The 16,986-nt window shown below is 40.1% G+C and overlaps 1 protein-coding gene across 3 annotated transcripts in view; it reads left to right on the plus strand.

Moving 5' to 3' along the window:
• The window catches only part of CCSER1 (coiled-coil serine rich protein 1), a 1,157,679-nt gene that overhangs the window by 92,658 nt on the left and 1,048,035 nt on the right, over positions 1–16,986 (plus strand). The window lies entirely within an intron of this gene.

Raw genomic sequence — 16,986 nt, forward strand, 5'->3', positions numbered from 1 at the left:
AATCCCCTCAGAGCGGAACAACGGAGAGAGAGGGAGGAGGGAGGGGAGATCATTCCTTTGCCGGTAGACTCATACTTCTGAGTCTTGGGGGTCCTCCCAGGGAAAGTTGGGGAGGCCAGAGAGGGGGGTCCCCCCTCCAAGGAATTTGGGGGAACCCAGGCTGATAGTAGCCTCAATACTATCTGGTGGCAGCGAAATAAGATCCAAGCTGGGTATAAGCTTGGGGAGGTTCACAGTAAGCACCCAGATTTTGTACGCTAAGGTCCAGTTTTGGGACAGACGTTTACCACAGGCCCTTGGTGATAGAAGGTCTGTAGCAGATACAGTAATGGAGCCCATGTCTTTTGTGGCTACTGTGGTGACATATGCACAGCAGCAATGGGCAACATTCCAGAGTGAGAAGCAGCAGGAATCTCTTTAGAAGAGACAGAAAGCTTGAGGGGCAAAAGACAAAGATATGATGACACTGAAGTTGTGAGTCATGAAGATGGGTAGTTTATGGTAGTGGAGAAGGGAGCCAGCAAGAAGGATTAAGAGGAAATATGTCGTTTTGCTAAGACTGTATTTGACGTGGTGTTGGGACAGCCGACGGGCGATGTCTCAGACGTTATCTGGAAATGTGAAACTTGACAACAGTTGGGAGAGGATTTAGGGCTACCTTCCTGTTACATGACTTGGCTGGGGATTTAAGGGAAAGATATGTTCTCTTTCCAGGGGAAAGCCTTTGTGGACTGCAGCAGCCCATGTTGGTCAGGGGAAATGCATTACTTAGGAGTTCTGTGTTTTGAACAATAACTTGTTCCTAGAGACAAGGGCCAGAAACGGACTCTGGCATGGTACTAGTTATTTCCTTAGCAGGCCACTCACTTATGCATGGAACTCCTTTTCCATTTAAATCTCCAAAGTAGCTAACTAGCAATATAGCTCCTGTTCCTTTGAATTTCCAGGATATAGTGAAGTGCTGTATCTTTCATCCTTCCCACCCCTCCATAGTACAAGTGAATCAGTGGGCACATTACACCTATTTTTTGTGTATTTGAAGAAAAATGATTCTTTCTAGGTCACTTTTTCCTTTTCAATAACTGTAATTACTTCAGCACACAGTGAAGTAAGCAAAGACATAAGCTGCTACAGAGCCCAGTGTTGTGTGCATAAAGATAAAGAGCTGAGCACTTAAAAGTTGTACAGGTGTAAATAAGTTAGTGCATACAAACCAAGACAGCCATATTTAGGTCCAAATCGATTAGGACGCACAGATGAATGAGGATAGACACAGGGATTGATTTAAGCGCCAGGCTGTAGTTTTTTAATGTAACACTGTGGCGGGGTGCTTTCTACGCTGTGTCTCCCTATGTCTTGCATTTAAGAAGGTCCAATGCTGGGTTACAGGGCTTCCATCATAAAATCCAAAACTCAAGGTAGTCATTCCTCAGTCTGTCCCTAGGATTCAGCTCATTCTGCTGAATCCTCCTCTCTGTAAGGTGGACAGAATGTACCAAAGAGGGACCTCAGTCTCCAAAGACTTCAGGTGTCCCCTTATCCTACCAGCACAAGGTCCACCAGCTAAATCCTAGATCTCGTTTACTTCTGGGAGGGGGTCCTTTAGACCTTTTATTTGCACTGGACAGTGGCCACAAATTGTGGTGAACTAAGCAGTAATACAAATTACTAATAATCATTTTTAAATTGTACTCTTATTTAACAGAACTCTGTCTCCAGCATGCTGTGAAGAAAGTGTGTGTGTGTGGGAACCACCAGGACTCTGCACCCTAAACATACAGTTCCTAGACTACTACTGAAGGCAGGGAGGGTGGGGGCCAGCTAAAATGGAGCAGGAGGTTCCAAAAGTCCCAGTCAAGTGTTTAAATTAATGGAGTGGTGGGGGAAGGGAGCAAGGCATCAACTGGTTCCCATCTCCCTGTGGCTGGCCAATGAGGGGCAGAGAGCCCATGCCCCCTGTCTTCTGAAGCTGTCCCCTAGCCTGCAGGTTCTGTGAGGTTACCTGCCTGATGAGCTGGGTCAGTGGCTTTCTAGTCTCTGGTTCAGAGTCCAAGTGATATTATTTTTCTTAGTATTGGTTGAGTGGGCAGCAATTTCTGCTGTCTATAGGAAGCTTAAAAAACCCAGTATCTGCATTATCAGCGCAGCGGGAGCTGTGCAGTGCTCAGAATTATTGTCTCCTTGCTGCCACTTCCCTGGTCTACCTAGAGTGCTCGCTCAGCAGCCACACACAGAGAATTACCCCACAGTGTTTGTGGGGTTCCATAAGTTTTGCATATGTGCCTTCTGCAGTCTGTCTCCTTTCTTCATTCCCTACAAAGGAAATTAGTGGTTTGTGCTTTGTATGCACGTGTGGGAACAGGAAGAGGAGAAGGTAGAAAGCAGGATATGGTCATTTGGGTCACAAAACAGACTACAATCGTCCCTAGACATTTTTGGTCTGATCTTCCTAGGTAATTTTATGTAACTGTATCTTTAGCATTTATGAAATTCCTTGTCATAGGGCACAAACTGTACCTTCCCTTTTCTTGTGTGCAGATTATACCAGTGTGTCAGTTAGTAGCAATTTACCCTCTGCTCAAAAAAGCATCACACCAGGATTTGGATTCATAACTATTATTTCACTGCAGGGCAGGGATCCTGTCCTGTTCCCTTCCATTTGTGTCTGGTAGCTCGACAGATGGGAGTTTAAAAATCACGAGGAACTTTTAAGTATAAACTAGCCTCTTTGTCATGGCTAACAATCCTTGCAAATGAAAGTTCCACATTATTTCTACTGAGTGAGTTGATGCTGAGAACATAAGGTCTGTTCCTTTTGACTGTAGTCACAGCTCTGCCTGTTTCTAACTCATTATTCTAAAGTTCCTTGAGATACCTTGAAAATGAAAGATAGTGCAGGTTTTAAAATCTAATTGTAATATCAAAGAATTTTAGCCTGTAGGTTTCAGGAGATCTCATTCATTGCTTTCCCTTGTAATAGTTCTATAATTCAACTGGTAAATGAGAAGTATTTGGAGATCCGGCGATAATTAATAAAGAATAAATCACCTAAAACCTACTGTGTGTGAACATTTGCCTTTTAGACAATTTAAAGTCAAAAGAATGCTTGTAGTTTTAATTTAATCTGAGCACTGGGAATAGTGCTTGTAGAACAGCTGTCTTAAATTTGCACTTGATCAGTCAAAATGGGAGTATGCAATTAGTAAGGTGTGTTTTTAAATGAAAATTAAGCTGCTTCCATCCTTTCTTATTTTCTGAAATCATAACTTATACAGCTAGTTTGTATTAGCATTTCTATGAAGAAAAATGTACATACCATGTCACCGTTGATGGATTATCAACTGAATTGTTTATATAATAATAACTTCCTCTTACAGCACTCTTTTCATCAGTGGATCTCAAAGCACTTTACAAAAGAGGGGATATGGGTATTATTCCCATATTGTGCTGTAAGTGTTCACAGCTAGAATATTGAAGGAACTGCTATATGAAACCGAAAGCCCAATAGCAAGGATTTTTAATGAAACCATAAACTTGAGGGTTGTACCCTGCGACTGAAGAATTGCAAACACAGTAGTTATTTTTAAGAAAGGCGCAGGAAAGTGATCTAGGAAACTACAGACCTGTTAGTTTTACCTGAGTTGTATGTATGATCTTGGAACAAATTTTGAAAAAGAAGTTTATTAAGAGCACGGAAGTAAATGGTCATTGGGATAAAATACAACATAGTTTTACAGAAGGTAAATCATTGCAGACCAACTCGGTCTCTTTCTTTGAAAAGATAACTCATTTTTTAGACAAAAGAAAGACAGTAGATCTAATCTATCTGGATTTCAGTAAGGCATTTGATACCATTTCACATGGAAAATTATTAGTTAAAGTGGAGAAGATGATGATTAATATGAAAATTGAAAGGTGGTCAAGGAACTGGTGAAAGGGGAGATGACAGTAGGTCATACTGTCAGCCTGGTGGGCTGTTACTAGTGGAGTTCCTCAAAGATGGGTCTTTTTGCTATCAGCTGGGGACACATCGCTTGGAAGCGACAGAAGACAAGAAAGAGCTGGGTGTATAGGTCAATGACAGAATGGCTATGTGTTGCCAATGTGATGCAGTTGTGACAATGCAATGCTAGGATGCATCAGGCAAGGTATTTCTAGTAGAGATAGGAAAGAGTTAGTACCGTTATACAAGGCACTGGTGAGATCTCATCTGTAATACTGTGTGCAGCTCTGGTCTCCCGTGTTTAAGAGAGAGGAATTCAAACTGGACCTGGTGTAGAGAGAGGCTACTAGTATGACCAGAGGAATGGAAAACCTCCCTTAGGAAAGGAGATTTGAGGAGCTTGGTTTGCGTAGCCTGACCAAACAAAGGCTATGGGGAGATATGATTCCTCTCTATAAACACATCAGCGGTATAAACACCAGGGAGGGAGAGGAATTATTGAAGTTAAGTGCCACAAAAACAAATGGATATAAACTAGCCCTCAAGAAATGTAGGCTGAAATTAGAAGAAGGTTTCTAACTATCAGAGGAGTAAAGTTCTGGAACAACCTTCCAAGGGGAGCAGTGGGTGCAAAAAACCTAACTTGTTTCAAGACTGAGCTTGATACGTTTATGGAGGGGATGGTAAAATGAGATTGCAAACAATGGCCTATGGCCCATCCGCCACTTCTAGCAGCAAATATCTCCAATGGCTGCTGATGGGACACTAGATGGAGAGGGCTCTGAGTTACTACCCTGAATTATTTTCCAGGTGTTTGGCTGGTGAGTCTTGCTCACGTGCTCAGGGTATAACTGATTGCCATATCTGGGGTTGGGAAGGAATTTTCCCCCAGATCAGGTTAGCAGAGTTGCCTCCCTCTGCAGCTTGGGGCACGGGTCACTTGCTGATTTGAGCTAGAATAAACGGTGGATTCTCTGTAGCTTGAAGTCTTTAAATCATGATTTAAGAGCTTCAGTAACTCAGCCAGGGGTTAGGGGTCTATTACAGGAGAGGATGGGTGAGGCTCTGTGTCCTGCAACATGCAGGAGGTCAGACTAGATGATCATGGTGGTCTCTTCTGGCCTTAAAGTCTGAGTCCCTGAGCAACATACAATGGGTGCAGTGTGATGAGCAAATAAGTCCCTTTCCTAGAGTTTAGACTGACTGCACAAGTTAAATACATTACAGTACAAATACTCTGAGAGTATAGTCAGTTCGGCTGAAATGTTGCATGGACTGTGCAGGTGTACTGATTTTTTTGAAACAGAAAATGGGCAGCAGTTTCCTGTAAATAAGTAGTGTCTGATCTGTGCATACCAAGTGGTGTTAAAGAAGACACTGTTACTAGCAAGAAGATAAAAAGGGGGAGGGTCATGCGAAAAGCAAGTGGTCTATCTAGGGAGCTCAAGAGGATAAAGAAGGAAGAGACATAAGCAGAAGGTGAAATTCTGAGTGCCTTGGAAAGTAAGGAGAGATGTGAAGGCTGAAGGAAATATCACCTTCCTGTCTTTGGAAACTAGGGTTCAGAGTCCTTGCTTTTCAACTAAGCAAAATGTACTTTGCGAAAACAATTGTGAGTACTAAAAGCAAATGTATGTGTGTGTGTGCATGCATGCATGCCTATCTACCTCTGTGTGTCTCTGTCTACCTGTATTAAGTATTCGGCTCTTTTGTAGATGTACAAGTACAAAGATCAAAAAAATTGAACTCCAGATAATCATATTGTGAAAATAGTTTAAACAATTTCAGAGTAGAGACGAATGTGCTGGTTGCCACTATTCCATCTGACTGAAATTTGTGAGTTCTTTCGTATATTGTACCTTCCATTTAAAAAAAAAAAAAGAACATCTGATGTTCACAAACAAAAAGGAAGTTTTTATACTGGGAGGAGTGGGAGGGAATCTCACTCTTTTTTCACTGGCAAAAAACCAAATTCTCAGTTACAGCAATTTAGCCATTTGCAATTAGTGAATCTATCCAGTAGGTGTAAAGTAATTTTACTTTACTGATACCTCCAACAATGTATTACAAAGTCAGTGGTTAATGAGACCATCTGTTGTTGTTAAAATTATTAGTAAGCCTTTTAATATTCAGAGGAACTATTATTTTGTTTTTAATTTGTTTTTTTTTAAATGTCCAGCATGCTGAGGTATGTTACTGCATCTGGGGCAGGGACTGTCTCTTTGTGTACAGTGCCCAGAACAACATGTCCCTGGTTTTTAGGAGCTAGTGTGGGTATAAGTAATAGGTTGCAAGCACTGCAGATGTTATGTATTTAGGCCCCAATCCTGCAACTTTTGTTGCACTGATGGATACAAACTATGTGGGGGCTCATTTAAGTCAGTGGAGTACTACGTCGGCACTGTAATCTGCCCATGAAGGTGCAATGGCAGGATCATTGTTTTAGGAATTTTGTTTTGCAGCATGACTTGAATGTTTTGAAATACTTAAATGTATCCATTGGGTTTTATTTGAGTGTTTTCTGTAAATTGTAACATGATTATAGATAAGAAGGAATAAATAACATTTGATATGGGGGGAGGTGTTTTGTGGGAGACAAGCAGAGCTTCCAATCTGAGCATCTAGAGATCTTTTATCACATAGTGATCGGTGCTCACTTTATGTGCACGATACATCAAGTGAGGGTATAAGTTTGCCTTCTGTTTATAATTTGTTGTTTACATTAGTCTCACATATATTGTATAGAAGACACAATATAGTATGAAGAAAAGTGTCACGTATCACGAGTCTCATGATTAAATGGCAAGATTTGGTAACACTTTGGTTGTTATAAAAGGGGAATTTGTGGTGTTTGTGACCTTAAACTTTAAAGTAGAGTGAGCATGTTGCAAATTTAGTATGTAAACAGAGTTGTGATAAAGTGAAATATTCTGTATAAATCCAGATCCTAAAATTGATTCCAAAGGCCATAATAAGCATAAAAGACACTGACTGTTGTGTTTCCATATTTAGCTGCAAAAAAAGATTGGATTCAGTACTCCATCTACTGGTGTTCAAAAGCACTAGCAAGAGATGCAGTTCTTTGCTGAATACACTCTGCACTAGGTTTTCATAGGAGGAAGTCCAGTGTTTGGGTTCTTTTGATAATATACCAAGCACAAGAAAACATTTTACCCCTTTTAATTAAATGGTTAAAGTTCTACAGTCTACTTCTGTTAACACTTGTATATGTCAGTAGTCTTGCTGAGCTCCATGGAGGCTGCTCATGTACATAATCATTCTGGGCTAGCCAGGCCAAGAAAGTTGCACTAGTATAACTTAATGTCTGTAAAACTGATTTAATTAAACCACTGCAAAAGGCTGTGTGGATACTGGTCTTGGTTTAAACCAGGCATATGTCAGTTTAAGTTAATTAGGAAATATTTATTTACTAAAAGCTGAAAGCTTGTGCTGTCAAACAGATGTAATTCATAAAATCTTGTGTTCAAAAAAAGAAGCCGAAAATGGGCTCTTGTTTCCATGTGATGTGTTGTAGTGAGCAGTGTTGCTCTTTGTACATTTTCCCCAAAGTTTGTTCACAGAGCTGCTCCTTGACTGGAAGCACAACCACCTGTTACCCCATGTGTCTTTTATTCCCATCTTCTCTGATCAATGATCACCTTGCAGCTGCAACATGCTGCTTATGCTCCAACCATGAGCAGTACAGAAGAAACACAAGATCAATTCTATTCTGATTTGGATGATATAATTACATCTATATCTAGTGAAGAAAAACTCAGACTTCTAGGAAACTTTTTAATGCCAGAGTTGGAAAATGGAGTGAGGCTTGGAATGGAGTAATGAAGAGCAGTGGAGTTGGAAAAAACAAATAGCACTGGTCTCCTCCTACTCAGAAAGTGTGCTGAGCATGAGCTCCTTATTACCAACACAATCTTTAGGCAAGCTGATAAATATAAAACCTCTTGGATGAAGCTGAGATTAGGGTGACCAGATGTCCCGATTTTATAGGGATAGTCCCAATTTTTGGATCTTTTTTTCTTATATAGGCTCATGTTACCCCTCCCCCATCCCAATTTTTCACACTTGCTGTCTGGTCACACTATCTGAGATGAAAGCATTGGCATCTGATTGACAATGTCATTATACAAGCAAAGGAACATCAGTGACTTGAAGACCACCAGAGCAATGCAAAGGGCAAACCGCTGGACTGACCAACGGAAGATCAGAGCTATTTTTAATTTACATGCTGTTGCCCATCGGCAAAATAATGTTGAACAGGTTAAACCAAAACTGAACATAGCAAAGATATTCATTTCTTCATCAAAACTAAGGGAGAATGTAGAGGAGACATGGGATAGCATTACATCATCACCCCATAATGCACTCCTAAAGTGGAATATATTCAAATTTTCTGTTGTTCAAGACTTAGAAGACATTCTAGGCAGAAACTAAAGATGGGACAAGATTAGTCTGATGAAAATGATGATGAAATCATAAAAGATCCTCAAGGAAAAGAAAGATGTGTTTGTCTTGGCAAAATGAAAAAGAATCAACATCAAAGAGAGAGAAATTCAAGAACTTGCAAGCCAAGATTCAAGGGCTGTATTGTATCCTACAGGATAACTGGTGGAAAAGAAAGCAGAAGAAATAAAGTATTATTTTGATACTAACAACACAAGGATATTTTATGATTCCCTGAAGTCCATTTATAGTCTTTTGAAATCTGGACCCGCTCCACTAATAAGTTGAGATGCATTTACCTTAATTGAGGAAAAGAGAGGCATCACTGAGCTACTCAACTATCCCTCTGTTGTCAACCCACAGGTGCTAAAAGAACTGACACAGTACCCCATATACAAAGAAATGGCCCAGCTGGCTACTTTTGAGGAAGTGCAAAAAGTTATCAAACAAAGAAAACCAGGAAAATGACCAGACAAAGACAGTATACCAGTTGAAATCTTTAAACTTGCATGCCCCCAAACTGTGAACTAACTACATTAAATAATTAAGGATGGGGAAGTAAAGAAAATTCCTTTGGACTACAAAGATGCAACTGTAGTTAAAAAAAAAAAAAGACAGCAAATCTGACTAGGGTAACTATCGGATTATCTCCCTGCTATCTGTGTGTGGTAAAAAAATTGCCAATATTTTGCTCAATTTGCTTGTCAAAACAATATCAGAGAACTTTCTACTAGAGACCCAATGTGGCTTTAGATTTGGTCAGAGCACCACAAAAACAATTTTGATTGTGAGACAGATTCAGGAAAAATGTATTGGGGGCAAAAACCAAGGCATTGTATGCTGTCATCTTTGATCTAAAAAAAGTGTGTAACACTGAGCAGGAATAGCCTCTGGAAAATTCTAGAAAAATTTGACTGCTCCACCAAATTTGTTATTGTCATGTCAATTCCATGAAGACATGAGAGGTCAAGTACTCTCAGATGGTGGCCTTCCTAAACCATTTCTTATATCTGACGAGATGAAAAAGGTTATGTGTTGGCATCTTCCCTTTTTGGTCTCCTCTTTGCAGGCATTCTGAATTATGCAATGGACGACATTCAAAAAGGAATTGATATAAGGTACTGGAGTGATGAAAAACTCTTTAGTCTTCAAAGGCTTACTTCAAAAACAAAAGTTCTTGGAAGACTTCACCATAAGATACTCAAGCGGCACACCATCAAACAGTCAACAAAACTGATGATATGCAATGCAGAAGTGAAAACATCCTTTATGGGTATGAAACCTGAACATTTTACCGCTGACACATTAAGCAACTTGAAAAACTTCACAAGCTCTGTCTCCGTTCTGTTCTGAAGTTCCACTAGTGAGACTGTCTTCTCAAAGATTAACATCCTGGAAAGAGCAAGAATAGCCAGCACCAAGGTGATGATTATCAAAGCTGAGCTTAGATGGACAGGTTGTCTTATCAGAATAGACAACGATAGACTTCCTGAAAAGGTTTTCTATGGCAAGCTGAAACTTGGAAAGCGCAAGAAGGGTGGTCAACCAAAACACTTCAAAGACATCCGTAAGCAGGTTCTCTCCTCATGCAGCAAAAATATTGATATTTTTGAAGACCTAGCCTTGGACAGATATGAATGGACAGCAGCTTTTAATTAAGGTTGTAAACACTTTGAGGAAGACAGACATGAAAAATGGATTGAAAAATAGGCCAAGCTTCATGGTGAGTCTTCAGTGGAAGCCTGCACATTCCTGTGTATTACTTTTTTATGATTTTGCTTCTCATGGACTGGACTGTACAACCACAAGAGAACACACATGATGTCTTGATGGAATCGTTGGATATGACAGATATCCACACAACCTCCACAGAGCCTTCAGACTTTGATGTTTCATCTGGTTCTCACAACAAAAGAGCCCTCAACCATGCTCATAGCAATTTCCATCACTTCACACTGACTCAACAGACACTCAGTGCTTCAGAGAGACAGTCCGGGGAGAGTTGTGTTGACTTGTGCGGGTGGTATGTGCTGTTGTGGGAAGTTATTGTGTGTGCTAGTGGGGGGTAACTTTGAAGAACTGTGGCAGTGGGGTCAAGTAATCCACCATCCATGCAGTCTGCCTCATACAGCCAATGAAATTGTTGCATGCAAATTAGCTGTAGAGTAAGGGTGTTGATTGATTGTGTTACTTTAGATATCATAATGGTCTCATACTCTTGGCAGGGCATAGCTACATGCCTTACTGTAGCTGAAAGCCCACGCTCCTTCGTGGGTGCAATTCATAAAGTAAAAATGGTTGAGTACTTAAAAATGGGATGGTAGCAGACTATGAATCCCAGTGATGATTCAGCCTGGTGATATGCTGAACAAAAAGACCTCTTTATCGTGCTTGTAGCAGTTTCTACTACTTCACGCTGACACAACAGACATAATAGGGTTCAGAGTGACTCTGGATGATAATCGTGGGATCTTATTATAAAGACTGAGTTGACTTAATGTAAACTAAACTGAAATGAGTCTGATTTATACTGGTGTTCACACAGCCTTTTTCTTCAATTTAACTAGACCAATTAAATCTCAAATTAAATTAAACTGGTGCACCTTCTGTATGTGACCAGCCCTCTGTTTGCATGATCAGGACCAAAGGGCTTGTCCATATGGTGCATTAGTCTTCATCAGAGGAGTGTAAATTCTAGTGCTCACTAGTGTGTTGTACATTAGCTAGCCTGTGCAGACTCTGCTAGCACACACTTAAAATTTCCTATTGAGCATTAATGTAGTACTGTTTTGGGACTACATTAATGTACATTAGGGACCTTTTAGTGTGCCCGCAGCGTCCACAGGGGCCCGTTAGTGTGCAACACTCTAGTGAACACTGGAATTTACATCCCTCTGGTGCAGACTAATGCCCTGTTAGACAAGCCGTTGGTTGATTGTGTAGTCTTTACAGCTCTCTGTGTGCTGGAATAATAAGTGCTGTGCTGGTCTCATATTACTAGAGACAAGGTGGGTGAGGTAGTATCTTTTATTGCACCAACTTCTGTTGGTGAAAGAGAGACAAGCTTTCTAGCTTACAGGGAGCTCTGTGTAAACTTGAAAGCTTTTCTTTTTCATAAAGAGAAATTGGTTCAGTAAAAGAGATTACCTCTCTCACCTTGCCTCTCTAAGAGGGAAAACATATTGTTCACTTTTTCTCTTCTGCATTTGCACTAGTTTTGTCATAGGGCCACGTAGTTCAGAGCTCCATCCAAGTGGCTGAGGAAGAGCAGATAATTAGATAATCCCACATTAATCCTGCTCTGAAATTCAATTTGGTTTTCAAATATTTTATTTGTATTTTCTTCAGCATGTTTTTCTATTGTTGTCTCCGTTGATAGCACCTCACATTCAGATCATAGTTTGAATTTGTAAGGCTCACTCTTAGAATTAATCTGGTTTGTTTATCTGATAAGCAGCCCACTAGAAAATTCCACAATACCCTTTTAAATGATCTGACACAGTTACCTTTTCTGCGTGATGTGTGTTTCTTTAATAGCTTTTAAGTTGTATTTTGGGGCCGCACAAGGAGCAATGTTACTTGGTGTGAGGGGATTTGATATGGACAATGTGCTGTTTGGTGTGGAAGAGGTATAGATACACAAGTTGTACTTCATCAAATTCCTTTGTCGTAAAATAGCAGATGCCAATATTTATGCTGAAAGTGAAGATTAGGTGTCCAGTATAAAAGAGACTATTTCACACCTTGTTAATGGTAGAACATGTGTGGCAACTCATAATCCCACTGAAACAAACAGCAAAATCCGTGAAAAATTTTAGCGTATGTCTGTGAACTGAAATCAATTTGAAACTTGCTTTCAGACACATGTAAAATGGTCACTATAACCAATCATGTTTGTGTAGATTCAGAGATTCCCAGGCCAGAAGGGACCACTGTGATCATTTAGTCTGACCTCCTGTATTACGCAGGACATAGAACTTCCCCAAAATAATTCCTAGAACAGATAATTTGGAAAAAACATTCAACTTTGATTTAAAAATTGTCAGTGATGGAGAATCTCTGGTAAAACCATTGATAAAATGTTCCAATGATTAATTACTGTAACTGTTAACACTTCTATCTTTTCTGCATTATTATTGATAATTTTGCCATTTCCTTCAAGTAATGGACCAATACCATTGTCAGGATTCATTTTGTTCCTAATATACTTGAGTAAAAAAAAACCAACTTCCTCCTTATTATCCTTAGCTCTGCTGGCCATAGATTTCTCCTTGTGTCTTTTTGCTTCTCTTACCATTTGTCTAGAGTTCCTAGCTTCTGATTTATATTCATTACTATCAACTTCCCTTTCCTCCATTTGCTCTCTATATTATTTTTTTTATAGCTGTCTGTTTCAGGATACAAACGACTAGTAAATGTATACTCTCCTCATTATTTTCTAAGTTTTCAGTGTTCTTACAGTGAAACTGATTTCTTTGGCCAAAACTATGGATAGTGATTGACTAATTCAGCTTTCATATACTATAACTTAACACTCACCATTTCTTTGCTTTCAATTAGAGTTTCTGATGAGGCATTCATAGAATCATGGAATATTAGGGTTGGAAGTGACCTCAGGAGGTCATGTAGTACAATCCCCTGCTCAAAGCAGGACCAACACCAACTAAATCATCCCAGCCATGGCTTTGTCAAGCCAGGCCTTATAAACCTCCAAGGATGGAGATTCCACCACCTCCCTAGGTAACCCATTCCAGTGCATTAATTTCTAACATCCTAGAGGCAAAGAAATAACTGCTTTCCTTGCAACTCTTTCACAGCAGGAAACAACTGAAGAAAAGTGGTAGCTTCCAGTTCCTCAGTTATTTACAGAACATGGTTAGGAATACCAGAAGGTCTCTCAGAAAGACACTATTTGGTAGGTTCCTCCCTGGCCTGACAGTAGTAGAGCCAAGGAAACAATTAGTTTCTTTCAGTTTTCCCTGGCAATTCATTCTCTTTCCCCTCTCGTCCCCCACCACGAGGTATATGATAAAATCTGCTGTACATAGCCATATCCCACCCAGCATCTCTTCTATGGCAGTGTTTACTAAAGTTGGAGGGAACACAAGGCAGAGAAGAGACTGAGGGCAACAGGGAAAGCGCTCTGAGCCACACCACTCCTTCACTGTGGACTTGTGTCTTCAGATTTGGTGAGCCACTAACGCCGCTAGGGACAGGAGCAGTTCATATCCATGAAGATCCAAGCTCAAGCAGCAGCCTATTGGCCCAGTCATCTCTTCACTGATATAGCAAAATTTGAGAGCATGAGACCAGGCATCCTGGAGCTACTAATCAGTGTTCCTTTCCAAATTCACCACCTCTTCTCCCCCCATACCCCAAAACAGAGAGTGTGAATGAGAGGGGATGAGGAAAGATTGCAGCAGTTATACCGGAGATGTACCATGAGTGGATGTTGTATGTAGTATATTTTGTCCCAGGGATGTACAAACCCCACATGAGTCATGAACGAGTTGAGCTGCCTGGACCTCACCCTGCAACACCTGAATTAGATGTCAGGATTCAAGGGGGGTCTCAAAAGGGAGAGCACAGCTTGTTCGTCCCTGGCTGGGAGGGTTAGAAGACTTTTAGCTCTCATGGGAGAGTAGGCTGGCTGGGGTTGGGAAGTGAGAAAGATTGCTTCTATCAGATATAGACTTGCACCCATCCAGGTGGAATATCAGCATTAACTCTCTTTTTCCTTTGCAGAGCCTGGGTAGGGTGAAGAGTCTGCTGAAGAATCAGCCCAGGAGGGGTGGAAGAATATATGGTTTTGTGTGTTGAGTTTGGACTTTGAGTACCTTGGAAAGGTTGGGACTGGCATGTCTTTGCTGTAAGGCTAAATGATCTTGAGTTGGAAAATGGAGGGGGATGGGTGGATCAGCTGGAGACCAGAAGGAAAACAGAGGCAGAGCCGTTGCCACACTGTGCCATGCTGGTAGGCAGCATGGAGGAAGGCTATGGCCACAGTATATGTGTATCTAGAGAGTCAGAAAGGGGGTGTGAGAGAATGTTTCTCTGTCTGTCTGGTTGGAGAGGTGTAGAGAAATTGTTTATGAAGTTGGATCTTTGGTCAATCAGTGTGTATCTGGGAAACCTGTATATTATGATTGGTTTGTATTTTACATGTCTGCAATTCTGTTGCCATCATGAGCAAAAATCAGTGTTGACAGCTTTTCTGTATTCTTCCTTTAAGGGGTGAGGAGGAACAGAATGCACAGACCCCATGAAAGAATACAATGCCTCTAGCAATAGTTATCAATTATTGTGCCCAGCTGGTAAAACTGAGCCTAATGTGCACAGGTCAGTTGGAAGAAATAAGCTCATTCTGTCCTCTAGATCCTGTCTCTATTTCTGGAGAAGGCAACAGTATGCTCGGTGGATAGGCAGGACAGAGTGAATTACTGTGAATTCTTCAAATATAAGCAAATAAACCTCTCCCTCGATATAACATTGTCCTCGGGAGTCAAAAAAATCTTACTGTGTTATAGGTGAAACCGCATTATATCGAACTTGCTTTGATCCACTGGGGTGTGCAGCACTCCCTGTCCCCCCCGGAGTGCTGCTTTGCCGCGTTATATCCGAATTCATGTTATATCGGATCGCGTTATATCGGGGTAGAAGTGTAGTTGCACAATCTCTGAACTTCCTATGTATGTGTGTCTTTCATATGCACCCAGTAACAGAAACACTACAGTGTAACCTGGCCTTAAGTAATTATACAATAATGTACAGAAATACTTTTTTTGCATTTGATTTTCTATAGCCCTTTTAAAATAGCTTCATCCTCTCTGGTAAGAATTGTATTCAAATTTGTGTTTTGATTTCAGCTGAAACCTCAGGAGTATCCACCTCAAGCTCTTACGTTGTCGTCAAATGTAATTTAAAAAAAAAAGGAGAGAGATTAGCTGTCATTCCCAGGGTGCAGCTGTCATCTTAAACTTCAGAATTGCTTTATAGAATTCTGGTCTTTGTGAACCCTGATACCGTGTCTGCTTGGGTGTAACCTGACCAACCTCTTGCTGCTGGAGCAGAAAGTACAATGCAAACACTAGTCATCAAAGAAGACTTTATGAACTTATTTTGTTGTTAATCATTCTCCTCCTATGTCATGACATACCTTTTGCTGGTTTAGTTTTACTATTCCTTGATTTTTTTTTCATTTTTTTTTAATGTTGCTCATGGCTATTTATACTTAGTGTGTTTTTTTGTAACTACATTTCTTTAGGGCATTTGTGCAATATAATTATTTTACTTCCTTACTTTTTTTACTCCGGTTTGATCTAGAATCTTTGTATGGATCATAGAAATGTAGAGCTGGAAGGCATCGCAAGCAGCCATCAAGTCCAGCCCCATGTGCTGAGGCAGGACCAAGAAAATGTAGACCATCCCTGATAGATGTTTGTCCAACTTGTTCTTAAAAACCTCCAATGATGAGTATTCCACAGCCTTTCTGGGAAGCCTATTCCAGAACTTAATTCCCCATCAAGTTAGAAAGTTTTTTCTAATATCTAAACTAAATCAGCCTTGCTACAGACTAATCCCCTTAATTCTTGTCCTTCCCTCAGTGGACATGGAGAACAATTAAGATACATTGCCTGAGTTTTTAAAAAGGTGCTGATTGCTCCTAACTCCAGCTGAAGTCTCATCTAAAAGTCAGATCTACAGCCTTGCTTCTTGTTATGGCCATGTGACATATGTTGCTATTTTTCTGTTTGTGGATCTGCATCCATAGTACAAGGCTTCCTATATCTATATTGCAGCTGCGTTTTCCTGAAGTCCAGATGCTGTGCTGATCAGGATCTGCTTCTATTAGTTAGGTCAGAGATATTTCTGTCATTTTTTACTTTAAATTGTTTTTATTAATTTTAAAAGAAATTTAATATAAAAGAGAATGGTAAATTACTAAGTGAGTCCAGTAAAACATTAAAAGGAAATCTGTAGAATATAAATGCAGAAATATAATCATAAATATTTAACAATACAAAACTAGTCTAGAAAAGGGCCTAGGAAGAATTTAATGTTAGAGCTTGAAGTTGTCCGATTCAAGACCTGGTATTTCCATTCCTGTGAGATTATTCATATAGCTTGTAGTTGATGTAGTTTTGCCTTCATTTTCAAAGGAACCCAAGGGAATTAGGCATACAGTCCACACTGAACTTTAGTGTGAGCTGGGCACCTAACTTCTTTGGGTTCCATTGTAAATTCCAGACTTTAGGTGGCCAAAAAAATGCTTGGCCCCTTATGGACAATAGAAAAGAGAGAGTTTATAATCTAGAAGTAGACATGATGCAGAAGTGATAGGAACAAATAACATTCGCATAGAGTATTAAAAAAAATCTACAGTATGTGATATTATTTATGCTAATCTTCTGCTTGATTGCCAGAGTTTCAGACCTTCAGACCTGTTGAACTGTATATTGTTGTTATAAGTGCCATTAATAAAATAAATGCACCAACTTCCAATTGTATTTAAAATGGACTTTTATAATAAAACTGTCGTTCACATTTTCATATCTTCAGATTAATTTTAAAATGTGCCTGCC

This window comes from Chelonoidis abingdonii, chromosome 5 (genome assembly GCF_003597395.2).
Source record: "Chelonoidis abingdonii isolate Lonesome George chromosome 5, CheloAbing_2.0, whole genome shotgun sequence".
Lineage (NCBI taxonomy): Eukaryota > Metazoa > Chordata > Testudines > Testudinidae > Chelonoidis > Chelonoidis abingdonii.